Source organism: Colobus angolensis, unplaced genomic scaffold (assembly GCF_000951035.1).
Source record: "Colobus angolensis palliatus isolate OR3802 unplaced genomic scaffold, Cang.pa_1.0 Scaffold46, whole genome shotgun sequence".
NCBI classification, from domain to species: domain Eukaryota; kingdom Metazoa; phylum Chordata; class Mammalia; order Primates; family Cercopithecidae; genus Colobus; species Colobus angolensis.
The window spans coordinates 13,807,773-13,830,385 of NW_012118043.1; the positions used below are offsets into that span (position 1 = coordinate 13,807,773).

General features: G+C 41.2%; 1 protein-coding gene across 2 annotated transcripts in view; it reads right to left on the reverse strand.

Annotated features, from left to right (window-relative positions):
- TMEM108 (transmembrane protein 108) overlaps positions 1-12,704 on the reverse strand; it is a 359,338-nt gene extending 346,634 nt beyond the window's left edge. For both annotated transcript variants that reach the window (XM_011958207.1, XM_011958206.1), the window contains exons 1-2: positions 12,557-12,704; positions 4,713-4,831 (exon numbers count right to left, since the gene is read on the reverse strand). The gene's annotated coding sequence lies outside the window, so the exon portion shown is untranslated. The remainder of the gene's footprint in view (positions 1-4,712; positions 4,832-12,556) is intronic.
- Positions 12,705-22,613: the final 9,909 nt, after the last annotated feature.

Genomic DNA, 22,613 nt, shown 5'->3' on the forward strand with positions numbered 1-22,613 from the left:
AAAAAAAAAAAAAAAAAAAAAAAAAAATGGTTCCTGGGGTTTAGTGAAGGACAAAAGGGTGGGAAGTATGAAAAAGCAGAGCATGAAGGATTTTTAGGGCAGTGAAAATACCTACATAGTATAATGATGGATACATGTAATTATACATTGGTCTAAAACCAAATAATGTACAACACCAAGAATATACCCTAATGTAAACTATAAACTTTGGGTGATTATGATGTGTCAATGTAGGTTCATCAGTTCTAACAAATGTGCCATTCTGGTGGGTGATGCTGACATTGGGGGAGGCTATGCATGTACAGGGAGTAGGAGTAGGAGGAATATGGGAAATCTGTATCTTCCTCTCAATTTTGCTTCAACTTAAAACTGTTCAAATAAAATAAATGAGTGAATAAAGTATTTTTAAAGAGAGAAAGAAAGGCAGGAAGAGAACAAGCAATGCATCCATCAAAAGTAAAACAGTAGGGTTAAGACTATTCAGGGATCAAGTCCAGGCTCTATCCACCTCCTTCCCCTCAACTCCAGCAATACTACTAATTGCCACAAACGCCTTATTCCCATTCCCTCTCCTATGCACAAGAATCTTGGACTCAGGAAACTTTAAATTATATCTTTTAAAAATTGTGTGACTGTATTTCCACATCTTTTCATTTGTTCTAATTATAATTTCTGAGCAACTAATATCGGTAATATTAACACATAATATAAACTGAAAATTCTTCCATGTTGCCAAAGGGCTTAATTACTAAATCTGTGCTGTAATATGTCTGTTGGAAAACTTGCTTTAGAGACTAATTCTTCAGGGGATAATTCCTCAGCGATGAAGTCTGAGTATTAATACCCTCTTATGAAACACTTTTATTGAGCCAAGCTGAGAATTGGAAGTAGGGGAGGTGAAAATTCTCTTGCCACCTCTTCCAGACTCTTTGTAAAGCTCTAGGCAGTATCAAAAAGAGACATCTTGCACAAACAAGCCTCACCATGAAGGGTCAGGGCATAGAGAGACCAAATGGAAACAGACAGCTCAGCAGCCTTGGATTAAAGGGCAAATATTTCAGAGGCTGTGGATTTAATTATGTCAGAGATGTACCCATGGCACTTTCTGTAGCAGACAGATGCCACAGTAAGGTAAAAAGTTCAGCAACATACATTCACAGACTGAAAGTTTCCCCAGGATGGAGAAAGCCCAAAACTCAATTCTGTTTTAAATGAGTTGAGGTCTTATTATTACAAGAGCATACTATCATTCTAAATGTAAGTTTCTGACAAATAGGGGTTTTCACAGGCTAAAGCAGTGCTAACAGATTTCTCTGATGATGGACATGCTCCCTATCTGCAATGTCCAATATGGTAGCCACTAACTACATGTGGCTACAGAGCACTTGAAATGTGGTTAGTGCGAGGAAGAACTGAATTTCAATTTAACTTTAATTAATTTAAGCAAGAAAAAGCCACATGTGGCTAGTGGCTACTGTACTAGACAATGCAGGAAAAGGCTTAAGGCATCATTTGAGAAAATGATCCAAGAGGTTATCACAAGAAAATCTTATATACGCTCTGACCACCTGAAAAAATACTTTCTCTGTGCCCTCCCCATTGTAAACACATACAGACACCATTTGTAAGAAGTAACTACATCAGAAACCACTAATAAACCAATGCTTCTCAAATTTTAGCATCCATCAGGATCAATGGGAGTCTTGTTAAAACACAGATTATTACACCTACTCCCAGAAATTCTGATTTAATAGTTCTGTACATTTCTAACAAGTATAAATTATTCTCATGCTGCAGGTTCAGAGGCCACACTTTTGAGTAGTACTAGAATAAAAACTTCAACACTCAAACACAAGCCTACTCCTAACAAAGCGGAGCTTCTTTCACTTTTCACCTCTCTTCTACACCAAAGTGCCTCTTTCTTCAAGGCACATGGAATCCTTCTTAAACATTCTTATAAGTTTTGCTTAACACCTAGGACTAAAAATGTATGAAGAATGCAAATAAACAAGGCTATCCATGATGGCTTCTCTACACAGTAGATTCAAAATATAGTATATTTGTTGGAAACTTTGTAAGCAAGTCTAATAAATCACAGGGACCAGAAACACAACAAGGAGGAATGCAAATCTGCCAAGACAGTTTACATCTAATCCCTGCACTGGCCCTGTTTTAGAGTTAAACAGAGCTTTTCTATTAAAATAATGTAGGTTACTTCAGGTCTAGGTCAGAGTTATAGCCTCTTTGACCATTCCAACACCTAGTACTAGAAGACTATCAAAAGAACATGTCATATTAAAACATTTATATTTATAATTCAAATGGCATATATTAAAGATAACCCCTTTCCATATTCCTAAAGAAGAGAAGAAATAGAAATGTAAAAGTTTCTAGAATAAACACTGATCTCCAAACATTCTCTGGTCCTTATTGTATTGTCTGCAAAAACTGATCTGGACCAGCAGTCATTTGGGAGGATAGTTTTCCTTTGGAGGCTATTTCCTTACATCCTTTGGTCTAATAATACATGAGTCACTTTAACATTAGCAGATCACCTTGTCAAATGCAATTTCCTTGACTGCTCTTTTGAACAGCCTTCTTTCTGCCTCATCCACTCTTCTGTTTTTTTAACTTTGCAAAGGAAAGTATTCATCCAGAATATATTATCACAATGAACCAGAACATGAAGCCCTTGAATAAACTCAGAATCCAGCACTCTTCATTATTTCCCATACCACAGACCTTCGCCCTTCTTCAAACCCCCACAGTTCCTCAGTTAGTGCCATCAAAAGAATTAAGAATTACCCTTGGGTCCTAGAAATTAGGGAAGACGAGTATCGCTTCTTAGAATTGACAGAGTCCCCAAGGAGTCACACAGTACTATGTACATTACTTCATTAGACTATTTAGCTATTTATGTGTGTATATTTTACAGATAGGGAAAGTGAAACAAAATGAAGTTAAATGATTAAAATTCGATACCAGAGAACTTCAGAGCAAGATTAAAGCACTCTATCCCTTCAGCAGTGTTTCTCAACCAGGGGCAATTCTGCTCTCCAGAGGACATCTGGCAATGTCTGGAGACATTTTTGATTGTCACAATCAGGGAGGGAGATTCTGGCATTTCGTGGGTGGAGGTCAAAGACACTGCTGAACATCCTACAATGCACAGGACACTCTACACAAGAATTGCCTGGCTCAAAGTGTCAATAAATAGTGCAAGGTTGAGAAACTAACTCTGGTCCACTGGCATCTCTAGCATTACTTTATTTGGCCCCAAATCAATAATTAAAGAATGGCTCCCTCCACAATGTAGTCCTTGTATACTATTTACACAGAAACATACCAGCCAAGTGCTATTTCTGACATGCTATACTTTTTAGTTACCTTTAAAATAGAGGATATACAGGATATAGTTTTAAAATAGAGGATATACAGTATATAGAGGAAATTGAGCAAAGTTAGCAAAGACCAGCTCCTTTCTTTTAATGAGAAAATCTAACTAAAACCAGCTCCTTTTCTTAGCAACCTCCAGGTGGTGAGTTATAGTCAGCATCTGGCTGCTCACCTGGACCCTTCTCCTGATGTACTTTGCAGCTGCCCTTTCTTTGCTTTATCTCCAAGCATATACATCACTTTAGAGCAATAATGATGTACATTTATTAGAATCTCCAGAGATCTCCATCCTCTAATTGTCTATTTTGTTCAGTAAATTGTACTCATTACTGAGCCACACGAGGCACCTAAAGATAACAGCCTTTTCTGGGTGCCCTCTGTCTGAGCCGGGATAATGGGACACTATCTAGCAAATGTTCAGCAGTATTGAGCCAAGCTGCTTAAAAGAACCCTTCAGTTTTCAGCTAAGTATGTTTCTTTAACCTCCTATCCCTCGTTCCTAACCATCCTCAGTTTTTCTTCGATTTATATGAATCATAATTTTCTCTTCAAGGAGTCTGGTTTTAGTTTAAGCTCTAGAAGTTGGAGAGCTCAGAAAGGATGTGATGTCCTTACCACATCAAACAGTGAATTTCTCCTTCTGGTCTCAAAAATCTACAGCACAAGTGAAAATTCAAAGCCAGTTTTGGTTATAACGTTGCCAGTGACCACATGCATTGTATGAGGGACTGCAAATAGATGAGGCATGAATGGGCATGTGACTTCCAGTGATGCTAGATAAAATAAAATGAAACAGGCAAAACCATGTGCTTTGCCAGTGCTATTATCCACCAAATCTGGAATTTTCAACACTTTGAGAAGTTATTCCCTTCACTAAAAAAGTGATTAATGAAGAAAAAGTTAAGCAGAGTAATCAATGAAGAAGGAAGGTGGTAGGTGAGGGAAATAGAAGCTACCAGACCTAACACATGACGTGGCTATAAGGAAATGATAATCAGGCCTGGTTCCTATCTCTACAGTGCACTTCAAGAGGGCTCAACAGCCCCTCCCATGTAAATCGCACCCTATACGAACTCACTAAAAATTCCTGTTTTGAAATATTTCCATGCATAGATTCCATCCCATCACCTTTGTCATGGTTTTCTCTTCATAACTGCTGCTTGGCATAGTATCTATGAGTTGAATCAATAAAGGCTTTTAGGAGCCTTTCACAGACAGGGCATCGTATTGCACTGACTCCAAGAGACAGGTGAGACAACAGCCTCTATGAATTGGAAAAGCAAGAAAAACAATGGCAGAGAATGCCTTTGCCTTACCCTGGAGTAGAGGGTGTGGAAGCCTTCAAACGCACTTACATCCTCATGACCCATCAGCTCTGCTGCTTTTCACTGCCCATTCATTTCTGCATGTTGGATGACCACCAATCTATCACCAACTGACAAAGATGAAAATGAAAAAATGCATTAGGCCAAAGGATCCACAACTTCAAGTCCCAAGTCACTGCTGAAGTAAATATGAGAGTAGACTAAGTGCTTACCACATAGACTCAAACATGTATAATAGCTCAAGTTCAATAAAAGTTTATTTCTGATTCATGTATGCATACTGGACAGTTGAACATGTTGGTGGGGTGGACCTAATGCAGTGATCCAGGTACCCAGGCTGACAAAAGTCCTGCCATGTTTAAAACATAATTTCCAACGTTGCCCTATGGGTTCTCTCCATTCCAGTCAGCTAAGAATGGAAAACAGTATGAAGAAACTTGCATGCGCATTCTCTGTGCTTTTTTTCCTAGAAGTGGATCACAATACTTTTCCACTTCCATCACATTCTGTTGGTTGGCTAAAACTCAATTACACAGTCACACTTAACCTTATGGGCTGCAGGGCAGTGACCAGACTCCATCATACAAAAGTGACTCCAGCCCAATCAGGAAGACAGCATTAAGTTTAGAGTAGAGGGTTCTGAGTGAGACACTAGCACAGTAACCTTGACTTAGTTACTTAACTACTCTGAGTCTCAGTTTCCTCAGCTGTAAAATACTGTTCCTCTCTCATAGACTCAAAATCGGCCGGGCACAGGGGCTCACGCCTGTAATCCCAGCACTTTGGGAGTCCGAGGCAGGCAGATCACAAGGTCAGGAGATCAAGACCATCCTGGCTAACAAGGTGAAACCCCATCTCTATTAAAAAAATACAAAAAATTAGCCAGGCATGGTGGCGGGCGCCTGTAGTTCCAGCTATTTGGGAGGCTGAGATCACACCACTGCACTCTAGCCTGGGCGACAGAGCGAGATTCTGTCTCAAAAAAAAAAAAAAAAAAAAAAACAGCACTTCAGAATTTTTTTTAAGAGATAGGGTCTCACTCTGTTGCCCAGGCTAGAGTACACTGTGTGATGACAGCTCACTGCAGCCTTAAACTCCTCAGCTCCAGTGTTCCTCACACCTCAGCCTCCTGGGTAGTTAGGGCTATAGAAATGTGCCACCATGCCCAGCTAATCTCTTCTTAAATGTATATAGTGATGGAGTCTCACTATGTTATCCAGGGTGGTCTCAGACTCCTGGCCTCAAGCAATCCTCCTGCCTCAGCCTCCCAAAGCACCAGTTGTACAGGCATGATCCACCAACTTCTTGGACTTTAAGGTGCATGTGCATCCTCTAGGCATCTTGATAAAATGCAGGTTCGGATTTGGTAGGTCATAGGTGAAGCCAGAGATTCTGTATTTCTAACCAGCTCCCACATAATACTCATGCTGCTGTCCTTTGGCATTTTGAGTAGAAAATAGATAAAGGATTAGAGAATATTTTTGAAAACCATAAAATGATTTGCAGATATAAAGAACTATTATCCTGGCACTAATTGATTATAAATAAATTCCCAATTAGGCAGCATTTTTTTTTTTTTTTTTGTAACGGAGTCTCGCTCTGTCACCCAGGCTGGAGTGCAGTGGTGTGATCTCGGCTCACTGCAAGCTCTGCCTCCTGGGTTCACGCCATTCTCCTGCCTCAGCCTCCAAGTAGCTGGGACTACAGGCGCCCGCCACCATACCCGGCTAATTTTTTGTATTTTTAGCGGAGATGGAGTTTCACCATGTTAGCCAGGATGGTCTCGATCTCCTGACCTTGTGATCCACTGGCCTTGGCCTCCCAAAGTGCTGGGATTACAGGCGTGAGCCACTATGCCTGGCCCCTAGGCAGCATTTTTTAGGATATGTTTAGTCTGGGTACCAGGTACAATTTCTTAGAGTCACAGGATTTTGGAACAGGAAACAATTAAAGTAGTCACTACTCTCTCCCCTTATTTTCCAAACAAGGAAACAAGCTCAGAGAAATCAATCATGCCCCCAAAATCTCACAATAACTCAGCAATATACTGAGATTAGAATGCAGAAATTTGACATTACATAACATAATTAGGTTATTACATAAACCCAATTATCACCTTCTAAAGAAGAAAAGGTAATTTTTATTCTTCTACTAAAGCAAGAACAAATATTACTTTGGCCAAAAAGATACATAGCCAAAAAGGGGCCAGCAGGTGAATTCACCAACATGGGTCACTGTGGTACCAAAAGCAGGCGAGGTGTCACAAGACACAATGCAAGAAATTTTCGAGCAAATGTTCCTCAAAATTCAAAACATTTGCATTTTTAAACAAGGATTTTTATTTCCAATTTATACAAACTCCCAGTCACTCCTATTTGGAAACAATTAGGAAAAGAGAGAATTTGGGATTGCAAATAGAAAAGGAAAATGATTAGCCGAGGAAGAGCAGCAATTTCTGTGGTAAACCCCAGGTACAAATAAAGGAACCTAAAGAGTTTTTTAAATTCCTAGCATGTAAATTATTTTGCATCTCTGGGATCATGGTGGGTCCTAGGAGCCTAGAGTTGAACATGAGGTGCCGTACCTCAGAAGCCAAAAACTCCAAGTCATGAATTAGAAAGGAACTGAACATCTGGAAATCAAGTCAGATTGGGGGAGAAGGGAGCCTCTTAGTATGGGTGTCATTGCCAATAAAACAACATGAATTTGAAAGTGTTTTGTTAAGATTAGGGGAGAGTACTTATTGAGGAAGGAATGATAAATGGAAATCAATACTCGCATATACATTATTAAGATGGGCAAAATGCTATTAGCATCATTTAGTGAGCAATTTGTTAAAAGGTAAAAATGTTCCTACGAACTTCAATAAGTTTACCCCATACCTTACCCCTAACACTCTTCCACCCTAATGTTTTTCAGCTCCTCAGACAAGAACTCAGAATTCTTACCCTATTTTTTGTGTGTGTGCCACAGACCTCTTTTGTAGTCTCTTGAAGCCTAAGGACCCCCTTCTCAGAATTACGTGTGAAATGAATAAGATAAAATTCATAAGATTACAAAGGAAGTGAATTATACGAAAGATTCTCCTATCCAGAGAGATGCTGGGGAGTCCATGAACCCAACTTAAGAACATCTGATTGAGGAATGATTCTTCTAAGATAACGAAAGTTTTTCCTTACAAGAAACAGCATATGCAGAAAAGTTTTTAAAGCCTAAAGATGCGCAGTAAAAAATCCTGCTCACGATCAATCAGTGAAGAAAAGAATGCGCTGCAAAGAGAAGCCTGACCTTGAATTTCTGCCAAAACTCAAAGCTATTCATGCTGTTGCTTTAAAGCCCTACATTAAGGAATTACTCAGAAAATTTTCTTGGCCCCAGCCTTGTAGACACAGCATATTCTGTGGCCTGATGGCAGATGAAATAAAGCAGCATTGGAGAAGGGAAAACTCTATTGAGTCCTGAGCTTGCATCCTAGTCCTCTAACTAGTTCTCTGCCACTAACTAGCTCTGTTACCTTAGTCAAGTCACTCATCTTTGAATCGAACTGTCTATAAATTGAGAAGGTTAAGTTAAATAATCTTCAAGGGTTTCTTCCTACTCTGAACAGTTAGGATCCTAAAATAATGCACAACCATTTCTCTGGGAAGAAACATTAGCAAGACGTCTTTTTGCTCTAAGCTCACAGTATGAATATATTTTCTAAATAATTTTTAGAGTCTTCAGAAATACCTTACGAGAATCACCTAACCATAGAACTTTAGACTTGGAAGAGATTTTAAGAGACATCCACTATCTCATCAATCTCAGTGAACAAGTGAGAAAAGTAAGGTTCAGAAAGGTGAATAGATTTATTTTTAGTCACATAATAAGGTGGCGTTAACGGACTGTTGGGCCTACCGCTATCTAGCACAAGCAGGATTTTAGTATTCAGCGTTGATAGTAAAGACAAGCTCATCAGTTCACTTGGAGAGAGAGAAAGAAACCTCAGATAACCTAAGCCGTAGGATGGGAACCACATAAAGCAGCAGGTGACTGGGGTAATGGCACCTAGAAGCAGTATCCTATACCTCAGGCAGGGTCAAAGCTGGGGCCCTCATTACACACTACAACCTTCCCATCTCAAAGAACAGTAAACAACAGCTAGAGAACAAAGAACAGTTATTTCAAAATAGGTGGATGGATGAATTAACCCTGACTAATAACATCATTAACACCAAAGCATAAGTTTGGGGCTGCTAATATAATATTGAAAGGTCAGCATTAACTAAGAAAATCTAAAAACATCTGTTAGGAATTTTCAAGTTTTAGAAGAAATGAATTAAGAATTATTTTGACCTATCTTCTGTGGACAGCCCTGAAATACAGTGACTACTTTATCAGCATTATTTTTACTAATACTCTCACTGCTATCTTCAGAGCATGTACTTACCAGCTACTATTCAGGTTTAAAATTCACATGTACATTTCCATAGTCCCATCCATGCGTGTAGACTAGTTTCACATGCAAGTAATTAGAAACGATGAAGTTGTTGGAAATTTTTATCAAATCGTGATTATTATGTTTAATTAACCAACGATATGTATGCCGGGTGCATTTAAAACCTATGCTATGATGCTTGTCAGTTTACTCTCTGCCTTTTCCCTTCAGAAACATGCATGTACAGTCAATGTAATCACAGCCATTCCTCAATCCCCATGACACACATTATTCCTACCTTATGTAAACAGTTGTGGCTTTCAGAACTATTTTCTTTGAGATTTTGTTTGAGGGCTGACATAGCCTTTCAAAATTTTCTGATTAGAGGCTACACACACTGCTGATTTGCCAGCTCCATAGTTCAGCTCCTCCAGGAATTCCCAGAGGCAGCAGTGCCATCTACTGGTAAGGAGGGTACAACTTGTTTTCTGGGAGCCTTGGGGGTGACACCAGCCAAGAACCTGAAGGAACGGCAGCCTAGATTTAGGTCTTTGTGAGCCCTTCTTTTCTCAAGCACATTACAAGCATAACTGACACTTACAACCTGAGACATGTAACTACCACAGGAGCTTTCATCGTGTGAATGGTAGGTCCCCTGGTAGCCACATAAAGCCAGCCAGGCTAGCCAATGAGGCAGCTCTGCCTTGAAATGCCTCCTCAAGCATCCAAAAGCAGGCAGCAGAGCCCTACTGAATTAAACATTTCCTGGCTCTCCTCTTTCCCCAATGCTTCCCTATCAGATGATCTCACCCAGTGCCCCCACCTGTGGCACTGTTATCCAGCTGTATCTTACAGTATCTGTCCTAAGGAAGGTGCTCAGATCCCTCTCAATATGAAGGCTCTTATACTTACACAACATGACACAGATCCTCCTCAAAGGACACTACTGCTTAGGCATGCAAGTCGGACTCTAATCTCTCTCATTCACTCTCTATCCTTCCCGTCCCTGACCCAGGGGACAGAAACGACAGAAAGGCAAAGATTTTGTTGTTGCTTTGAAAGCAACACTAGTGGGCTTTTATTGAATCAGAGAATAAAACCTTGTCCTATAGGTCACTGAGGTATGTTGCTAGATGGACTAAGCCTGTCAATCTTTTTGTTGTCCCTTGCATAACCTAATCAGTGTTTCCCAACCTTTTCAAAATCCCTGCCTCCCTTCCACAGGCCAAACAATGCATACCCTCTGTGGTTTATGGAACAAAGATGAGTTTCTTTCCTCTGAAAATAGAAGTGCATACTATGCCACCTACCTTACCCTCAGCATTCTTTTCTCCCCTCTACTCCATGCCACTTAAAAAAAAAAAATCTCTGGCTGGGCATGGTGGCTCACTCCTGTAATCCTAGCACTCTGGGAGGCTAAGGCAGGTGGATCACGAGGTCAGGAGTTCGAGACCAGCCTGGCCAATCTGGTGAAACCCAGTCTTTACTAAAAAATAAAAAAATTAGCAGGACATGGTGCCACACACCTGTAATCCCAGCTACTCAGGAGGCTGAGGCAGGAGAATCGTTTGAATCCAGGAAGTAGAGGTTACAGTGAGCCGAGATCGCACCACTGCACTCCAGCCTGGGTGACAGAGTGACACTTTGTCTCTAAAAAAAAAAAACTCTGATAAAGTTTTAAATTATTCCCACTAATTTGGTTTGTGGACAGTCTATCAGGTGACAACCTATATTTCACTTTACTAGGGTCATTTGTGATATTCTGAATGAGCTTTGCAGCAACTTGTTCTTTTACTTTCATTCATCTCAGAAAACCAACAAAAGTTGATTTGCTGTGGCTGATAAACCTGAATTTGATCCCCTTAACAAATTTAAGTGTTCCCTCTTTAAAAAAAAAATATTTATCTTGCCTAGTAAACTGATTTATTAGCAAATGTAGGCATTTCACAGGCATGGGGTGTGTTTTAGAGGTTTGAAATCAGGTCGTTTCCTAAAGAAACATGATGTTTTACAGGAAATGTTAAGAGCTATAAAGGGCTTTGAAGGTATCAGGATGTCCCCAAGGGACAAGGTAGTGAGACCCTTGCCCATCTCATACCAGAAAGAGTTCTGAATGAATTACGTGGAAACTCCAGAACACAGTAATATCTTCATAATGAGTTAGTTGAACCATTTCTTACGGAGTCGATTACCAGGTGTATTCAACAAATCAAGAAGTTAACCCGTGGAAAATCGAAGGGACTTTTTATGTTTGCCTATGAGCTGTCTGGGGAAATGGAGGAGAGGCAGGGAATACCTTGCACAGCTCAACCTGCTCTTAAGTTCCTGGACACACCTTCCCCTTTTTAAAGTATGATTTAAAGGCAACAATCCGTCTCCCCTGGACTCCCATACAAACCTCTTTTGGCAGCCAAATGGTCTTCATCAAGCACACACTTTTCAAAGAATTAAGGAGGTCTGAGTAGGTTTAGTTTAGACCCTGCCTTCCCTCTCCCCACAACCCAGTAACATGCTGAAAATAAGTAATTACCTTCCTGGGCACCCCCAGGAAAACCTGTTTACAGAAACTACAACTCTTCCTCTGAAAAAAACCTTATCTTCCTAAGGAAGAATCTCAGTGTGATGGTCTGGTCTGCAGTTCACTGCAGGCATTTCCCTCCTCACCATTTACCAGTCATCAGTTACGCTGTATCTGAAATTCTTTTTTGTAGCCTCTCATTTAGACCGGCTCCACCGGTGCCCAACTGCTTAGAAAAGAAAAAGAAGGAAAAAAAAAGCCTCTGAACGAATCTCTGGATTCCTCCAGCAGGCTCAAAGCGTTCAATTTCGCTGAAACTCTGGGGTGAAAACCGCCAGGTCCAGCGGGCAGAGCAACACGGGGGTTCCGTCCCCGGCGAGGCCGCCGGCACCTAGGCAGGAGGGCTTTTCGCACAGCTGCGCTAGAAATTCGGTTTCGCTCGCGGCCGCGGGATTAGTTCGAGTCCCACGGGCTGGCCAAAGTGACACTACATTTCTTCTTCGTTCTCCCATGTGACAGTTCCCCCTGCATTAAAGCCACCTCCTCCTCGGCCCCAACCCAGGTCCAGCGCCCCTGACGCCCGCGCCCCATCACCCGCACCCTCCACCTGGGGAGGGGGTTCATGCCAGCAACCCTCCGGGCGGGAAACAAAGGCGGAGGCAGGGCTGCCAGGTGGGCAACTCCCCTCGGGCAGACCCGTCACCGCAGTGGGGAGGATGGGAAGGTGCCTGAGAGGATAGAAAAAGGGAAACCAAGGCAACCGGGACTGCATCCTCCCCGAAGCTGGGCTCCTGGGGCAAGCTGACCCCACACCTCCCCGCGCCCCGCCCAGCCCTGCTTATTGCGCTTGCCGGGACCCAGCATGGGAGGGACTGGGGGCCGCCCCGCAGCGCCGCTTACCTCGGGAGAAGCGCTCCGGCTCCCTCCGACGGCTCAGGAGAAAGCCCCACCACTCGCGCACGCGCTCTCGCGCACTCGCGCCTTCGCCCCTCGGGCCCCCGCGCGCGCCTCTCCGACTGGGCTCTGGCCCGCCCCGGCCTTGTCCGTCAGCGTCTGCAACAGCCAATCCGGTCGCACAGAAGGCTCAGCTCCAGTCACGTGGTGAGACCAGCCAATCACCAAATTGCCCTCGGCAGCTCCCGCTCCGATGTCCCTGGGGGTTCGGTTGCTACCTAGCAGAGCGGGTGCGAGGTGGCATAAAGGATTGAGTCTCTGTTTTCGGGGGCTGAGTGGCAGTTGATCAATTACCAGATCAATTGACTTCTCAAATTATAAATAAGAATCACTTGACTATCTTGTTAAAATGCGGATTTTGATCCAGAAAGTCTGGGATGGGGACCTGAGATCCTGCATGTCTAATAAGCTCCTAGGTGGCGATGAAGATGTTCTTGGTCGGAGGATCACGCTTTGAGTTGCACCTATCCGAAAGTAATGGCTGTAGCCCTAGTTCCACGTAATTTGAAAGTTGCACCTTTCTTGTCCTTCCACTGATGAGAAGCGTTCCTGTGACTGGCTACTTGGGTTGTCCTGGTTATGCTTACAGTTTGGACACCAGCTGACGGAAGGTGTGTTTAATCCCCCCACATTACCCACCCTTGGGCTATGGAACAGCAGTCATGCCAACTTGGTGACTGTAGTGTGGAGACGGAATGGCCATGGAAGAGAACACTGTGTCTACGTTAATCCTAAAGGGTTGGGTGTGTATGTCTGAGTGGCGCAGTGCCAGACTCTTGGCCAGAGAAGTGTTATAAGTGGTCCCTGCTTCTCAAAATGTAACAGTTTGCTGTGGAACTACACAGGCTAGCTCAGAAAGAAGTATGTGGGGTAAACATCCAGGGAGCTAACGGTTACAGCACAAATTCAAGCATAAGCTAAAGCGGTTGTAAAATAATATGCTTTGGGGATCTTAAAAACTGTCCAAATATTCTTCTGTCAGTAATTCCAGATTCAAGAAGTTAGGACTCCCACTGGCCCTGTCATCTTCTCTCAAATTTGACCTAAAGACTCAGTGTTTTCGGACTGGTCAGCTAGAACTTTTGTCATTCAGCATAGCCAAGCTCTTATTACCCAATAGTGTACCGCCGTAGTTCAAGATTCTTAAGTGCTGAATTCTCCAAAACCTTCATCTCTCATCTCTTCAAACCAGGTGATACAACCCTGCTTCAGCTTTTCTCTCTCATTATTTATCAAGGTGATCAAACTATCGCTTAGAGAAAACTTCACCTTTGTCAGTGTGTCTTGGACTTCTCTGGCTTCTCAAGCCTGGTTAGACGGTAAAAGATTGTGGGGCCCTGTGCCTGGAGATTCTGATTGGGATGAGAAGTGGGGCTTGGACAGTTATAGGTTTAAAAAGTTCCACTGGCAATTTGATATCCAGCCATGCTTGAGAACACTTGCAGAAGCTGCTAGATCGATAGACTCATTTTTTAACAGGGAAAACTAAACTCTGCAACACAAATCACTAATGACATACACACTCTCTAAACAGAAGAAAGTTTCCACATAATTTTTGAGAACTGATTTTTAAAGGCCAAAAATAATTCATAGGTAACAAATACTCCAAAGACTAGTCAATGGGATAAAATGAAAAGCTAGGTGCACAACTAGGTTTAATTTCAATTGATTAAATATTTCCAAAAGAACGTATTGCCTTTTGTTAACCGTGCCAAACTGATAAACTCTCTGGTGATAGCTTTACTTGTTTTATGCCCTTCTTAACTAGAACAGATTTCCATTTGAGCATTTATTTTTATTTTTTATTTTAAGTGCCAGAGTACATGCGCAGGATGTGCAGGTTTGTTACAAAGGTAAACGTGTGCCATAGTGGTTTGCTGCACCTAGCAACCCATCACCTAGGTGAGTCTATTTCAAATATTCCAAGGATTCCGAATTCTCTTTCCTGGTGTTTTACCACATTCTGTTACTTTTTAAAAGTGATTAGTGCCTGCACCTTGGAAAACTGCTGTACAGAGCTTTTGTATGGAGTGATATTCAATGTAGTGGAATATGACCTACTTAGATTTTAACTAAATGAGTGATATCCCCTCAGAACATTCTACCAATGCCAGCTATCTTACTCAAAAGTGACTTTATTTGTGACACCAGAAATATGGAAGCCCAATGTGTGAGCCTGCAAACTAGCTTCCCTCCTTCTGTGACACTTTTAAAAATATATTTCACAGCATTCAAATGGCGGAGAAATTTTTCTCACCTTGTAAACTTGCTTTATCTATTGAGTAAAACAAGGACAGTTTTCACTGCTACTTAACTAGTAGGAGTAATGTAAATTTTTAACTAGAAAAAAAAGCATTTATTTTTCTCTTTGTGGGTGTCATCATTACAGAAAGAAGCAACAGAAACAAAGACTCCCGCTTGAGGATATAAATTTGAAAAAAAAAAAAAATTCAGGCTGTCATTCATTCTCTGTTTTTCGGTCTACTTCCCTCAAATATATAACCTGATTTTCCTGTCTCAGGAAGTGGATATATTACTAACCTGATATGAGTTAGCTCAAAGCAGGTTTCCTACCCCTTAGTCCAGAAATTGCTCAGCAAGAGATTTTGGTATATTTGAAAAGAAAGAAAATGATAAGATATAAGCCATCCACCATTTTGCCAAGTCCCAGAAATCCACCCATTGCTGTATTATAACCAGAACCCCCATAGACTGCTTTCTAGTTGCTAATTACCTTTTTATCTCTCAGACAATAAATAGCTTCTCTAAACTTAATTGATTTCATTCATGAAGACCCATAGATTACCTAAGGTTCTAGTCTCCATCTGTCATATAAATCCTGCCAGGATAACACTTTGTATCTATGTATCTGTGTTTTAATAACTGATACTTTTATCCCTTTTCTGTAACTGTGTACAGATTTAACCCAACCACAAGGCATTTTTTGTAGAAAACTTAGTTTTCTTTATATTCTCTATAACGAATGTTAAGAATATAAATACTCACTTTTATATTTTGACAAAACAATTTAAACTTAAAATATGTATAGATAACATATACCCCTCTGTACCTCCCCCAACTTAAGAAATCAAGCATTATACATACAGTTGAAGACCCCATGTGCCCCTCTCAACCGCTGATTTTCTTAAAAATGGAGATTTCATAATTAGCAAGCTTATTCACCAAGGAGAGATAATGGTTTATAGAAGGAACACTATTTCATGCATGTAATAGGCAATACAAGTGTAAATGGGCAAAAGTCTTACTGAATAAAATGTTTGGACATTCCAAACTGATATAAGAAAAAGCCAAGGAAAACTAGAAATCACCTGTCATTCAAAACCTGTGTCTTACAATTACAAAGGACATGGAAAGCAGGTAAGCCTCAGAAAACAGCAGTCTGGAGCAGAGGTGAGGTGAGGATTCAGGTTTCATTCATTCAATCAACACACTGCATTAGCCTTGTTTTTTAGTTCATTTTAAGAGAAGTAAGCTATCACAATTCAAAATAAAAAGTGTTATGTTACAAGTGAGGTGCATAACACTATAAGATCGCGTGGAGATGGAGTACTAATTCTGACTGATGAAATCAGGGAAAGTTTTCTGCAAGAAATTATACGTGAACTGAATTCCGGGGTTGTAGGAGTTAACCAGCTGTTACGGACTGTTTCTCCCCACAATTCATATGTTGAAACCTCCCATCCCCAGTGGAATGATGTTGGGAGGCGGGGCCTTTGGGAGGTAATTAGGATTAGATGAGGTTGTAACGGTAGAGCCCTCATGAACAGGATTAATGCCTTTTTTTTTTTTTTTTTTTTTTTTTGAGACGGAGTCTCGCTCTGTTGCCCAGGCTGGAGTGCAGTGGCCGGATCTCAGCTCACTGCATGCTCCGCCTCCCGGGTTTACGCCATTCTCCTGCCTCAGCCTCCCGAGTAGCTGGGACTACAGGCGCCTGCCACCTTGCCCGGCTAGTTTTTTGTTATTTTTAGTAGAGACGGGGTTTCACCGTGTTAGCCAGGATGGTCTCGATCTCCTGACCTCGTGATCCGCCCGTCTCGGCCTCCCAAAGTGCTGGGATTACAGGCTTGAGCCACCGCGCCCGGCCCCTAATGCCCTTTTTAAAGTCTCCAGAGACTTGCTTCTGCTCTCTGCCACATGAGGATACAATACGAAGTCAGCAGACTGTCATCCAGAAGAAGGCCCTCACCAGAACTTGTCCATGCTGGTACCCTGATCTCCAGCCTCTTGACCTGTGAAAATAAATTTCTGTTGTTTATAAACCATCCCGCTTATGGCACTTTGTTATAGCAGCCCAAATGGACTAAGATGCCAGCAAAGGGCAAAAGAAAGCGTGTTCTGGGCCTAGAGAACAGCCCATATGAAAGCATAAGAGCATAGAACATTGGGAAAGAGAAAGTAGTGTAATTTAACTGGGTTTAACAGGAGAAGGAGGAAAAATGATGATTGAAAGATGGGGCAAAGACCAGAATTGAAAACTTGCAAATGCATGATATGCCATTCCTCCCTCCTCCTGTACATATGGCAGATAATCAATCATAGTATTCAACTCTGTTACAGTGATTATGAGTAGAATCTAGGGCTATACGGTATGGGTTGAAATCCCAGCTCCTCCAGCTGTGTAAACCCAGACAGTTTGGCCCTTGGAAGATACTGGATAAATGGTTCACCAAGTTATCTCACCTGTAAAATGGAAATAATGGCAATACAAGTAAAGAGGTCCCTCCTTGTCTTCAGGGGATATGTTCCACAAGCCCCAGTGGATGCCTGAAACCCTGGATAGTACCAAATCCTATATATGTATATGACTTTTTTTTTCTACACATACACACCTGTGATAAAGTTTAATTTGTATATTAGGTACAGCAACAATACACAGAAATAAGAAGTTATGTCAATGTGGTCTTTCTCTCAAAATGTCTTATTGTACTATACCTAGGTAGCTGAAACCATGGAAAGCAAAACCACAGATAAAGGGGGATACTTGTCTCTTATAGTTGTTTTTGTTTGTTTTTGAGGTAGAGTCTTACTCTGTTGCCCAGGCTGGAGTTCAGTGGTACTATCGGCTCACTGCAACCTCCTCCTCTGGGTTCAGGAGATCCTCCTGCCTCAGCCTCCCCAGTAGCTTGGATTACACGTGCGCACCACCATGCCCAGCTAATTTTTATAATTTTTTAGTAAAGATGGGGTTTTGCCATGTTGGCCAGGCTGGTCTCGAACTCCTGGCCTCAAACAGTCCACCCACTTTGGCCTCCCAAAGTGCTGGGATTATAGGCGTGAGTCACTATACCATCTTATAGTAGTTAATGAGCTAATCAAATAATACAAAGTGCTAAAGCAGTATTTTGCATGTAGGCAGTGTTAAATAAATGATAGGTATTATTAATATTGTTCTCCTAAGCCTGAATGTGGCTTCATACTCATCAACACATTGTTATTGGCATCCCACTTCAACCAATCAGAATGGGCACCCAGGGAGAACCTTCCTGCCATCATGGTTCCTGACATGACTCTGACTTAGAGCTCATTGTAATGCCCCTCATGTATGACAATTCTTATTCACATTTAAGCAAGTTCTTATGATAAAATGTTTCTCTCATTCCAAAACAAGTCGTAAAAACTAGCGGCTCACATACCTAAGTATTTTCTTGGAAACTTAGGCATTATTTTTACTGATTTTCTTATTTATAATTTTTAAATAAAACACATTATACTCTAAGTAGTTTGGACTTTTTGTTCCTTAAATGCATTACTTCTCACTTGCTCAGAGTCATGTTTACATACCATTGTATGGCTATGCCTTCTGAATTTCCGAACTCTATTCTCATCAGCTTATAATTCTTATGCAGGGGATCTTAGCATTTCTACAAAGATGTAATATTGGGGCACATGGCTTCTACCAAGTGATTCCTAAAAATTAGCATGACTAATTGCTGGGCCTGGGATGTCTTTCATGCATGCATTCATTCCCATTCAGAAACGCCTCTAGGATGCTCTATGGTATGACCCAGACTAGGTGCTGAGGCTACAGGACCAAGCAGACAGGCATGGTTTTCACCTAGGGAAAGTTTAATATCTTCTGCCTGTCCCTTAAGCACCACCCTTCAGACTGAGAAGCTCTGTGAGCCCTATGGTGGCACCTCTGATGCCCCACCAAGATCTCCTTGGGTCCCTTTTACCAGCTCTGTGCACCCATTTCTGAGCCTCTGCTCCCTTGGCTGAGTTCTTCAGAGAACTACCTGGCACCACTTCACCTGTATGAAGAACCAAGCATGTCTAACAGAGTGTACCACCATTAGCAATGATTAACAAGTGCACATTCAAAAACCCAGCTTCTTTCCTTCAAGGTGTGACAATCTCTAAGTTGTCATTTATACTACAGAGCTTCCTGCATGGCCAGGCTGTCTCTTGCTTGATATCCCATCCCTACTTGACTCTTATGAGTCCTCTTGGATGTTATTTCTTTATAAATCACCTATACTTGAATACTTGGCTCAGGGTCTCCTCCTGGGAAAATTCAGCTTATGGTCATCCCTTTTCTTATTATTAAGATATAGCATTTATCACATTGTATGTTCTTAGTCTAAGTTATGTTGCATACTCTAGATTGCAAGATGCATGAGGACAGAGACCATGATTCATTCATCTTTGAAACTCCCCAAGTTATGAGCCATAGCTGGAGCCCAGTCAATCTGTTTAATTAGCTTGAGTTGAAATGTCTCTGGTATGTTTTCCACACCATTTCTACCCCTCACTATTCACTTCTATGATCTTATCCCCACTTCTCTGCCCCATGATAACAGAGCTCTGGCCACCTTGGCCTTCTTAACTATTTCTCTAATATACCAAACTCACTCTTGTTTCTGGCTGTAATACTTTGTCCTTCACCACCACCACCTTGCAGCTGTTGCATCTTCAGGACCCTCCCTCACTTGCTAAATTTAGGTCTCTGCTCTGAGGATTCCTTGGCAGAGAGGCTTTCCCTGGTCAAATGATCCCAAGTATCATTCCCTCCCACAACTGTTACCCTCTAACTCAAGCCTTTCTCAACTTAGGGTTCCTTGAGAAAATTAAGCCCTGTAGAAAATGATTTCAATGAGTACTTTCTTTAGTCTCCCAAAGTACACAGTTGGTATCATTCTATCTGCGTAGGAGAGAAGTTAATTCATTCTATACAAAATGTGCCTTAGGGCATTAAGAGTTTGATTCTCTGGTAGAACTGGTGGAAAAGGGCTACTCTAAATTATTATCTTACTTTTTTCTTCTTACCTCTCATCAGCATCTGATGAATTATTTCTTTGTTGTCTCCCAACCCTGCTCTTTTTAGAATATAAGTACATAAACTTTGATTCTTATCCCTGCTTATTCCCAGGGTCTAGAACTGGTACACAGCCAGAGCTCAAAAAGTATCTGTTGAATGAACTTCACAGGATCCATTTGTGTTATAACTTTTAATAACTTTTATGTTAAAACAGTTCATGTTAAAACTTCTCCATCAGAAAAAGTTTATATTATAGATTACCCGAGAGGAATGATGACAGAAAATTCTAAATAGAATCGGGAAAGCAAAAAATATTTGTCCAGATAATAATAATGAAAGGCTTTAATTATCCAAACACAGAGCAGCCAACTGCTCAGTCAGGATGAGATGTGCAAGAGGCAATGGGAATAGATGTCAACAAACTGAGAACTGCTTTCTAAATCCCACAAGAGAAGAAATGAGGGAACTTTCATCCTAAACAGGATCAGAAATGGACCCAAGAGGTTGTGTTGGGTGAACAGCTGAGTAAAAACTAATAAAGTAATTAAATTCTACATCCTCATGGGACAGGGGAAAACCATGAAACAAATTGCACACACTTTAGATTTTTGAAAGGGAAATACGCTAAGTATAGTCTCTATTTAGGAGACATTTGAAATAAAAAACTTTTAAAAAGTCGGTAACCCACAAGAAAAGCCTAATTACCTTGTTGTTATTGTTTTTTGCTTTCCACGAAAAGCATATACCAAGGAATAAAAATAACAAGCATTAGCGGTAGGAACTAAAAAAAGAACTATTCGAGCCATGTAAATTATCAGAGAAAAGAGGGCATTTCCCTGCAAAATGGTAGTTCCTGTGAAGAGAAGAAAGAAACCCAATCAATTATAAAGAAGGAGAATAATAACTACAAAAAAAAAAAAAAACCTTTTACAGCACCTTGCAAATGTCTCCAAAACCAATAAAAAGGATTATTTTAACATGCCAGAGGAAGGAAGTTGCTCAAAGAATAAGTGGAATACTTTGATCTTGGTGAGATAAAGGATTTGCTCAAGAATGGAAAAGGGCATGTTTCACGGGCTGAATTATTTGCCCCAAATTGAGATATTGAAAAAATGATATTGAGACTTCCTTTTCTATGATATCCCCAAATATGCACTGGTTAGAATTACTTTAGTGATTCAGGATACCTTGCAAGGCTGAACAAAATCCATATGTACAAGCCATCAGGACTGAGAGACAGGGAATCTGCTGGCTCAAATGAATGACTTGTATCACAAATGTGTAGCTGTTCCCTATTCATATGAAGGGGTTCTGAGGGGCCTGAAAAAATTTTCAAAGATTATTTTTGTTGGCCAGGTGCAGTAGCTCACACCTGTAATCCCAGCATTTTGGGAGGCTGAGGTGGGTGCATCACGAGGTCAGGAGATCGAGATCATCCTGGCTAACACGGTGAAACCCTGTCTCTACTAGAAAAAAAAAAATCACAAAAAATTAGCCAGGCGTGATGGTGGGCACCTGTAGTCCCAGCTACTCGGGAGGCTGAGGCAGGAGAATGGCGTGAACCCAGGAGGTGGAGCTTGCAGTGAGCAGAGACTGTGCCACTGCACTCCAGCCTGGGCGACAGAGCGAGACTCCGTCTCAAAAAAAAAAAAAAAAAATTATTTTTGTTTAAATATTCAATGATTTTTAGCTTCCATTACAAGCTGTATGACTTTACCGAACTTGAAATTAAATTGATTTAATGAAATGGATATTTGACTGGACCTGATAAAAATTGTATGTGGCCATGTTCTTTCTGTTTCCTCTTATCTCTCTTGACATTAACTATCACTTGTGAATTTGCTGACCAATTACGCTTAAAGTTACAGGTTTAAAACAAACCTAAAGCTGGCACATAATAACATTCAATAACTGTTACCTCCTTTAAAATAGATTTTTTAGTAAATAAATAAAAATACCAAAACCAAAAAATTAAAATAAAATCCAAGCTATCTTCCCTTCCCCCTTTATTTTCTTTTTCTTTTTTCTTTTTTTTTTTTTTGAGACGGAGACTCGCTCTGTCGCCCAGGCTGGAGTGCAGTGGCCGGATCTCAGCTCACTGCAAGCTCCGCCTCCTGGGCTTACACCATTCTCCTGCCTCAGCCTCCCGAGTAGCTGGGACTACAGGCGCCCGCCACCTCGCCCCGCTAGTTTTTTGTATTTTTTTAGTAGAGACGGGGTTTCACCGTGTTAGCCAGGATGGTCTCGATCTCCTGACCTTGTGATCCGCCCGTCTCGGCCTCCCAAAGTGCTGGGATTACAGGCGTGAGCCACCGCGCCCGGCCTATTTTCTTTCTTTTATGTGCTTATCTCTCTGTTGGAATTCTATCTGCCATCCGCAGCTATACCAATAATGGCCCACTGATGAAAGTTTCTACTAACAAGGGGTCCCAAAACATGGTCCTAATATATTCTCATAGCTATTGATGCTTAAGAATTCATCCTAAGAGAATTTCAAAGTACCAAAAGCTATTGCATTAGAAAGAGTATTCAGGTTTTCTGTCTTCAAAGATTAAAAAAAAATTATTTTCTTTTAGCTAGATCCCTCTCCCCAGTGTTATGATTGCTTGTGCTTCCTAAGATTAGAAACTTAGTTTCAAAGAGAGATCTAGACCCAGTCCTGTGCTTCTGCCAGGAATTTGGATTTCCATAGCCCAAGATCACTCCCCTCTGTTGTATGGCTTC